This window comes from Chlorocebus sabaeus, chromosome 11 (genome assembly GCF_047675955.1).
Source record: "Chlorocebus sabaeus isolate Y175 chromosome 11, mChlSab1.0.hap1, whole genome shotgun sequence".
NCBI classification, from domain to species: Eukaryota; Metazoa; Chordata; class Mammalia; order Primates; family Cercopithecidae; genus Chlorocebus; species Chlorocebus sabaeus.
The window spans coordinates 34,157,139-34,167,841 of NC_132914.1; positions in this window are offsets into that span (position 1 = coordinate 34,157,139).

A 10,703-nucleotide genomic window follows, 5' to 3' on the forward strand; every position below is an offset into this window, starting at 1 on the left:
TTCATTTCATTATACTAAATCAAAATAAATATAGAAAAATGTAATCTCATTTAAATTAGATGCAAGGAACATTACAAAAATATTAAATGAAAATTGTTTCTCCATGTGAGCTTGTATTTCATTATCATTCAAATTATTTAAGAAAACAATTTTTTTAGGTTTAAATGATTTTAGATTTTTTTCAGCCGGCTGATTGTTTCAAATTGAAACAATTGCCAGCCTGGTGTTCAAAATACAGTAACATATCAATGTCTGATAATTAAATTAAAGAGTCTGTGCTTCCTTGGATTCATATGCATAAATAGCACTTAGTAAACTTAATAGTAAATGAGGGATTAAAATGATTTTCCTATGAATCTAAAACAAGGGCATGCTTCTGAACTGTTTTCAAGTATCCAGACTACATAGGGTAAATATTACTTTTAAATGAACACCTTAATATTGTGTACTTACACTTTCTGTGATACACACAGATAATTGAAAACTGTCAATGAACTCAGAGCACTTTGTCCAGTGAATCTAATGGTTTCAGCTGATTTAGTTGCAGTCACTTTATTCTTTTGCAATGTTAAGTTGCCTATAAACAGGAATGCGGGATTGCTGGCAAGATGACCAAATAGGAACAGCTCTAGTCTGCAGCTCCCAGTGACATCCATGCAGGAGGTGGGTGATTTCTGCATTTCCAACTGAGGTACCCAGTTCATCTCACTGGGACTGGTCAAGCTGAAGCAGGGTGGGGTGTCATCTCACCAGGGAAGTGCAAGAGATTGGGGAACTCCCTCTCCTAGCCAAGGGAAGCCATTAGGGACTGTGCTGTGCATTCCTGCACAGATACTGCATTTTTCCCATGGTCTCCACAACCAGCAGACCAGGAGATTCCCTCCAGTGCCTATGCCACCAGGGCTCTGGATTTCCAGCACAAAATTGGGCAGCCCTTCGGGCAGACACTGAACTAGCTGCAGTTCTTTTTTCATACGCCAGTGGCACCTGGAACGCCAGCAAGACAGAGCCGTTCACTTCCCCTGGAAAGGGGGCTGAAGCCAGGGAGCCAAGTGGACTGGCTCCAATGGGTCCTACTCCCACGGAGCCCAGCAAGCTAAGATCTACTGGCTTGAAATTCTTGCTGCCAGTGCAGCAGTCTGAGCTCCACAGACTGGGGATGCTCAAGCTTGGTGGGGGAAGGGGCATCCACCATCACTGAGGCTTGGGTAGGAGGTTTTACCCTCACAGTGTAAACAAAACCATTGGGAAGTTCAAACTGAGCCCAGCCCACCTCAGCTCAGCAAGGCTGCTGCGACCAGACTGCATCTCTGGATTCCCTCCTCTCTGGGCAGGGAAGTGCTGAAAAAAAGGCAGCAGCCCCAGTCAGGAACTTATAGCTGAAACCCCCACCTCCCTGGGATAGAGCACCTGGGGGAAGGGGCAGTTGTGAGGAGAGCTTCTGCAGACTTAAACGTTCCTTCCTGGCAGTTATGAAGAGAGCAGAGGATCTCCCAGCACAGTGTTTGAGCTCTGGTAAGGGACAGACTGACTCCTTAAGTGGGTTGCTGACCCCCATGTATACTGACTGGTAGACTCCTCCCAGTAGGGGTCAACAGACCCCTCATACAGGAGAGCTCTGGCTGGTGTCTGGCAGGTGCCCCTCTGCAACAAAGCTTCCAGAGGAAGGAACAGGCAGCAATCTTTGCTGTTCTGCAGCCTCTGCTGGCAATACCCAGGCAAACAGGGTCTGGAGTGAGCTTCCAGCAAACTCCAGCAGACTTGCAGCAGAGGGCCCTGTTAGAAGGAAAACTAACAAACAGAAATGAATAGTATAAACATTAAAAAAAAGGAGGTCTACTCAAAGACTCCCTCTGAAGGTCCCTGACTTCAAAGACCAAAGGTAGATAAATCCATGAAGATGTGGAGAAACCAGCACAAAAAGCCTGAAAATTCCAAGAACCAGAATGCCTCTTCTCCTCCAAAGGATCACAATTCTTTGCCAGCAAGGGAAAAACAAACAAACAAAAAAACTGGACAGAGAATGAGCTTGACGAAGTAGGCCTCAGAGGGTGGCTAATAACAAATTTCTCTAAGATAAAGGAGTACGTTCTAACCCAATGCAAGGAAGCTAAGAATCTTGAAAAAAGGTTAGATGAATTGCTAACTAGAATAACCAGTTTACAGAAGAACATAAATGACTTGATGGGGTTGAAAAACACAGTATGAGAACTTCATGAAGCATACACTAGTATCAATAGCTGAATCGATCCAGCAGAAGAAAGGATATCAGAGATTGAAGACCAACTCAATGAAATAAAGTGAGAACACAGAATTAGAGAGGAAAAAGTGAAAAGAAACAAACAAAGCCTCCAAGAAATATGGGATTATGTGAAAAGACCAATCTATGTTTGATTGCTGTACCTGAAAGTGACAGGGAGGATGGAACCAAGTTGGAAAACACTCTTTAGGATATTTTCCAGGAGAACTTCCTCAACCTAGCAAGGCTAGTCAATATTCAAATTCAGGAAATACAGAGAATACCACAAAGATACTCCTCGAGAAGAACAACTCCAAGACACACAATCATCAGATTCACCAAGGTTGAAATGAAGGAAAAAATGCTAAGTGCAGCCAGAGAGAAAAGTCGGGTTACCCACAAGGGAAAGCCCATCAGATTAACAGTGGATCTCTCAGCAGAAACCTTACAAGCCAGAAGAGAGTGGGGAACAAAATTCACCATTCTTAAAGGAAGAATTTTCAAACCAGAATTTCATATTCAGAGAAACTAAGCTCCATAAGTCAAGGAGAACTAGAATCCTTTACAGATGAGGAAATGTTGAGGGATTTTGTCACCACTAGGCCTGCCTTACAAGAGCTCCTGAAGGAAGCACTAAACATGGAAAGAAACAACAGGTACCAGCCACTGCAAAAACACACCAACTTGTAAAGACCATTGTCACTCTGAAGAAACTGCATCAACTAATGGGCAAAATAACCAGCTAACGTCATAGTGGCAGGAACAAGTTCACATGTAACAATATTAACCTTAAATGTAAATGAGCTAAATGTCCCAATTAAAAGACACAGACTGGCAAATTGGATAAAGAGTCAAGACCCTTCAGTGTGCTGTATTCAGGAGACCCATTTCACGTGCAAAGACACATATAGGCTCCAAATAAAGGGACGGAGGAATATTTACCAAGCAAATGGAAAGATAAAAACAAAAACAAAAACCAAAAAAAAGGGCAGGGGTTGCAATCCTAGTCTCTGATGAAACAGACTTTAAACCAACAAAGATCAAAACAGACAAAGAAGGGCTCTACTTAATGGTAAAGGGATCAATGCAACAAGAAGAGCTAACTATTCTAAATATATATGTACCCAATATATGTGCACCCAGATTCATAAAGCAAGCTTCTTAGAGGCCTATGAAGAGACTTAGACAATAACACAATAATAGTGGGAGACTTTAACACCCCACTGTCGATAAGAGATAGATCAAGGAGACAGAAAATCCATAAGGATATACAGGATTGAACTCAGCTCTGGACCAAGCATACCTAATAGACATCTACAGAACTCTGCACCCCAAATCAACAAAATATACATTCTTCTCAGCACCACATCACACGTATTCTAAAATTGACCACATAATTGGAAGTAAAACACTCCTCGGCAAATGCAAAACAATGGAAATCAAAATAAACAGTCTCTCAGACCACAGTGCAATCAAATTACAACTCAGGAATAAGAAACTCACTCAAAAACCCACAACTACATGGAACTGAACAACCTGCTCCTGAATGACTACTGGGTAAATAACAAAATTAAAGCAGAAATAAAGATGTTCTTAGAAATCAATGAGAACAAAGACACAATATACCAGAATCTCTGGGATACATTTAAAGCAGTGTGTAGAGGGAAACTTATAGCATTAAATGCCCACAAGAGAAAACAGGAAGGATCTAAAATTGACACCTTAACATTAGAATTAAAAGAACTAGAGAAGCAAGAGCAAACAATTTCAAAAGCTAGCAGAAGACAAGAAATAACTAAGATCAGAGCAAAACTGACGGAGGTAGAGACGTAAAAAACACTTCAAAAAATCGATGAATCCAGGAGCTGGTTTTTTGAAAAGATCAAGAAAATAGACCACTAGCCAGAATAAAAAAGAAGAAAAGAGAGAAGAATCAGATAGACGCAATAAAAATGATAAAGGGGATATCACCACCAATCCCACAGATATACAAACTACCATCAGAGGATACTATAAACACCTCTACACAAATGAACTAAAAAATTTAGAAGAAATGGATAAATTCCTGGACACATGCACCCTCGCAAGACTAAACCAGGAAGAAGTCAAATCCTTAAATAGACCAATAACAAGTTCTGAAATTGAGGCAGTGATTAATAGCCTACAAAGCAAAAAGAGTCCAGGACCAGATGGATTCACAGCCAAATTCTACCAGAGGTACAAAAAGGAGCTGGTACCATTCCATCTGAAACTATTCCAAATAATAGAAAAAGAAAGAATCCTCCTTAATTCATTTTATGAGGCCAGCATCATCATGATACCAAAACCTGCCAGAGACACAAGAAAGAAAGAAAATTTCAGGCCACTATCCCTGATGAACATTGATCTGAAAATCCTCAATAAAATACTGGCAAACTGAATCCAGCAGCACATCGAAAAGCTTATCCACTGCTATCAAGCTGGCTTCATCCCTGGGATGCAAGGCTGGTTCAACATATGCAAATCAAATGTAATCCATCACATAAACAGAACCAATGACAAAAACCACATAATTATCTCAATAGATGCAGAAAAGGCCTTCAACAAGATGAAACAGCCCTTCCTACTAAAACTCTCAATAAACTAGGTATAGATGGAATGGACCTCAAAATAATAAGGGCTATTTATGTCAAACCCACAGCCAATATCATACTGAATGGGCAAAAGCTGGAAGCATTTCCTTTGAAAACCAGCAAAAGACAAGGATGCCCTCTCTCACTACTCCTATTCAACATAGTATTGGAAGTTCTGGCCAGGGCAATCAGGCAAGATAAATAAATAAAGGGTATTAAATTAGGAAAAGAGGAAGTTAAATTGTTTCTGTTTGCAGATGACATGATTCATGGTCTCAGCCAAAAATTTCCTTAAGCTGATAAGCAACTTCAGAAAGTCTTAGGATACCAAATAAGTGTGCAAAAATCACAAGCATTCCTATACACCAATAATAGAGAGCCAAATCATGAGTAAACTCCCATTCACAATTGCTACAAAGAGAATAAAATACCTAGGAATACAACTTACTAGAGATGTGAAGGACCTCTTCAAGGAGAACTATAAACCACTGCTCAAGGATGTAAGGGAGGACACAAACGGAAAAACATTCCATGCTCATGAATAGGAAGAATCAATATCGTGAAAATGGTCATAGTGCCCAAAGTAATTTATAGATTCAATGCTATCCCCATTAAGCTGCCATTGACTTTCTTCACAGAATTAGAAATAAAACTACTTTAAATTGCATACAGAACCAAAAAAGACCCCATATAGCCAAGACAATCCTAAGCAAAAAGAACAAAGCTGGAAGCATCACGATACCTGCCTTCAAACTATACTACTAGGCTACAGAAACCAAAACAGCATGGTACTGGTACCAAAACGCATATATAGACTAATGGAACAGAGCACAGGCCTCAAAAGTAATGACACACATCTACAACCATCTGATCTTTGACAAACCTGACAAAAGCAAGCAATAGGGAAAGCATTCCCTATTTAATAAATGGTGTTGAGAAATCTGCCTAGCCACATACAGAAAGCTGAAACTGGATCCCTTCCTTACACCTTATACAAAAATTAACTCAAGATGGATTAAAGACTTAAACATAAGACCAAAACCATAAAAACCCTAGAAGAAAACCTAGGCAATTCTATTCAGGACGTAGGCATGGGCAAAGACTTCATGACTAAAACACCAAAAGCAATGGCAACAAAAACCAAAATTGACAAATGGGATCTAATTAAACTAAAGAGCTTCTGCACAGCAAAAGAAACTATCTGCAGAGTGAACAGGCAATCTACAGAATGGGAGAAAAATTTTGCAATCTATCGATCTGATGAAGGGCTAATATCCAGAATCTACAAAGAACTTAAATTTACAAGAAAAAACAAAACCCATCAAAAAGTGGGCAAAGGATATGAACAGACACTTTTCAAAAGAAAACATGTATGCAGCCAACAAATATATGGAAAAAAACTTCATCATCACTGGTCATTAGAGAAATGCAAATCCAAATCACAATGAGATACCATCACACACCAATTAAAATGGTGATCATTAAAAAGTCAGGAAATCACAGATGCTGGAGAGGATGTAGAGAAATAGGAATGCGTTTACACTGTTGGTGGAAGTGTAAATCAGTTCAACCATTGTTGAAAACAGTGTGGCGATTCCTCAAGGATCTAGAACCAGAAATATAATTTGACCAAGCAATCCCATTACTGGGTATATACCCAAAGGATTATAAATCATTCTACTATAAAGACACATGCACACATATGTTTACTGCAGCACTATTCACAGTAGCAAACACTTGGAACAAACCCAAATGCCCATTAATGATAGACTACATAAAGAAAATTTGGCACATATACACCATGGAATACTATGCAGCTGTAAAAAAAGATGGGTTCGTGTCCTTTGCAGGGATATGGATGTAGCTGGAAACCATCATTCCCAGCAAAGTAACACAAGAACAGAAAACTAAACATTGCATGTTCTCACTCATAAGTGGGGGTTGAATGATGAGAACACATGGACGTGGTGGGAAGGGGGCGCCTCACACACCGGGGCCTGTCGGGGTGTGGGGGGCTAGGAGAGGGATAGCATTAGGAGAAATACGTAATGTAGATGACGGGTTGATGGGTGCAGCAAACCATCATGACATGTGTATGCTTATGTAGCAAACCTTCACCTTCTTCACATATACCACAGAACTCAAAGTATAATAAAAAAAAAAAAAAAGAAAAGAAAAGAAAGAAAGAGGAATGCAATATGTGGCCACTGCTTAGAGAGAAAGAAAACAACCACCTTTTGTATAAGCTAAAACTTACCACCTTGGTTTTACTGACATAAATACCAACAAAGTTGATCTGGATGTCTCAGGAGCTGGGGATACTGTAGCTGTCAAAAAGTAGCAATCTTTGCTTTCACAGAGCTAACCATTTTTCAGTAAGCATTTATTGAAACTGAAAGCTTTTGGTCTATGTTTGAGCAAAGCTTTATCCTAAATGAAATTATTACTGGTCATTATAATTGGAGGACTATTATACAGAAATGGGAAGATCTTGCTTGTATAATGTTATATAAAGAGTTTAAAATAAACAGGATAGGTTGGAGTATGACAAAAGAACATTTCCTTCATTTAGGATGAAGAAAATAATCTGGGAGCTTTTTGAAGTATGCTTTTCTATATTTTTACATCAGAATTTCATGGAAGATGACTGACCTATGGAAAGTTTTGCAAATTAATTTAGCAATTAATGTCACTTTGTGCCTGTTCTCATATTGGAATATCAACGTACCTGCTGATGACATTTTCTAAAGATTTTGTTTTGGGATAAAATGACCTACAGTGATTTTCATAAAATATAACTTGTTTGTGGAAACAGATGTAAACATTAATGATAAATTAGATGGAACATCTAAATGATTTAAACAGAATAGTTAGGTGCAATAAATTAAATATCGCATAATAAAGAAGACATAGGGCTTATGAAGATGTTGAGGTTGATTTGTGGTTGACCTGTAAGTTGTTACTTTCATTTCCAGATGTAGGGGTCTGCATTGGTTAGTTTTATGTGTCAACTTGGCCAGCATGTAGTACCCATTTATTAAATCACACACAAATCTAGTATTGCTGTGAAGGTATTTTTGTGTGTGTGGTTAACCTCTAAAATCAGTTGACTTTAAGTAGAGGAAATTATCCTCAGTAATTTGGAGTGAACTCATCCAATCAGTTGAAAGGCCTTAAGAGCAAAACTGAACTTTCTCTGAGGAATAATACAGTCTACCTGTGGGAAGCAACTTCAGCTTCTGTCCCAGCTTACCAGCCTTTCTGACAGATTTCACACTACCTAATCCCTACAATTCCATAAGCCAATTCCTTGAAATAAATATATTTATCATATCTATCTTTCTGTCTATATCTATTCTAATTCCAGGAGACCCAAAATGTTATTGTGTTCTACCAGTCAGAGTAGTGGCTTATGGAAGTCAAATTAAGGGCTTAAGGAGTCATAGTAGTAGATTATGGGGGTCAGGTTATCAGTGGAATTTTAGCTCCAGCCTGTGTCTGAACTGAGCAGGTCCACAGACCAATCTTGTGGTTTTTTCTTCAGTTCCACAATGTGTAATTGGGACAGATGTACTCAGCAACTGGTAGAATCCCCATCTTATTTCCCTGACCTCTGGAGTGAGGGTTATTGTGGTAAGAAAGGCAAATGGAAACCCCTAGAACTGCTTCTCTCTAAGAAAACAGTAAACAAAAGACAATATCGCAATCCTGGAAGAATTGCAGAAATTTATGTTACCATGAAGGACTTGAAAGATGCAGGGTTGGTGATTCCTACCAAAAAAATCCCATTTACCTATTTGGCTTGTGCAGAAAAAAAAAAAAAAAAATTGATCGTGTGTGTGTGTGTGTGTGTGTGTGTGTGTGTGTGTAAATATACGCATATGTGTATGTGTATGTTTATAATGTACATATGTTTATCATTAACTCATAGAATTAAAAATAGAGACACAGAGAGTTTATGCAACTTGCCTGGGGTTACACAAATGGGAAGTGTGGGGCTGGAATAAAAAAGTAGTTTATTCAGACTCTAAAACCTGTGAAGTTTAAACTGCATGAACAGTAGTTTTGTCGTGATAGGTATCTGCAGCTGTTCCTTGGAAGTCTGCTCTTTTTTGGTGAGAAACTCTAGGAGTCGTTGTCAGCCTATTCAGGGAGTGACTGTTGCTTCATCATTACGCTGATGCCCTTCCAAATGTTCTAGAATTAAGGTTACCCTTCTGTCCCGAGTGGCTACTCTTAAGCTGTTAATAGAGTCAAAATTAGATTTTAATTTCATATTTACATTCTTATTCGTTATCAGGAGAAAGAAAGGTCCTGGTGCTTATAATGAAATTATACTGAGAAGCCCAAGCAGGCTGTGACAAAGGAAATATTGCTTCCATGTCAGAAATAATAGGAAATGAATCTGATGCACATCAAGTTTTGACTTTTTAGGCAAAGACTCTGAGGTTGGGGCAAACTTGGCAATTTACAGTAAGTAGTTACTGAATGTTCGGACTTGATGACATGCATTTATACATTACCTAGTTTTCTACTTTTTATTTAATCATTAAATAAAAATTTAGCCCACAAAATAAATACATTAAAATTCATGCATTTATTACTATTTTGAAGTCCCCCAGAAGAACAGAGATTAGAATTTTGCCTAATGAAATGGGTTCAGATATATAAAAATAAAGACATCTATTTATCTATGTATCTGTCTATCTAATTTACATGGAACATCCAAACAGCTGAGTCAGCAGTATACACTCCTGGTCGTGCATCAGAGTTGCCTGCATGGCTTTGTAAAATACCCATGTCTGAATCATACCAAAGACCATGATTAAGAATCTCTCAAGGGAGTACCCCAAAAGTTGGATTTTCAGAAAGTGATACAGGTGGCATCAATTCATGGCTGGGACTGAAAACTATAAAAGTTGGAAAAAAGACTAAAATTGCATCAGTTAGTTGAGTCAATTGATTTTCTAGCCTGCTCACTCTTTAGGAGCCGAATCCCTCATCCTACACATACATTCCTAATCATTTTTATTGGATTCACCTTTGTCTACACTTTTATTTTGGACTTCCTGTTTAACTTCATTCTCCTTCACTGATGGGAACATTTTCTTTAATTCTGGCTTCTTACCAGAATCCTTGTAAGGATTTTGTAAAGCTCTGGCATATATTTGTTCTGATTTGGTTGATCTATTTTTTTAAACAAATATTTTTTATTTATATATATGAATATATAAATTTAATGGGTCAGACTAGATTACTTTCTTGAGTTAATTTGTTAGCTTCCTGGTTGGAAAGGAACAAACAGCATTTTTGAGAACAGATACAAATGGCTTATGTTCCATCAGCTGAGTCCTGGAAGAACATCAAAAATCAGTTGTGCAGAGCCGCTAAATTGAAGAAGTGCACTCATTCCGAATGTTTTTATTTTAAACATGTATATAATTATTTTTGAATTGTATTTTTATTATGTGTAAATAATAAAATTTAGACACGAACAACATGTTTCCTATGCTTAATTTTTTTTTTTTTTTGTAATGGGAATGTTGGCAAATAGGAATGTTGTTAAGACATAATCATGTTTACACTTTTAGTCAGATTTGGCTAGCACTAGAAAACAAAATGAAATATCATTTAAAAAATAATTGTAAATAAAGTTCTCTTCTTGAGCTTATTTATCATTTGAATTGAAACAAGATGTAAAGGAAACAGAATTTTATGGTATACTAGTCTGTGTTATGTGACACCACTATTCTTCAGTTGGGTTTCTCATATTCTCTGGAGGAGTGACATGATTTTTTAGGAGAGCCTTTAAATATTAGGCTATAATCACTTGTAACCTAAAATTTCAAGAT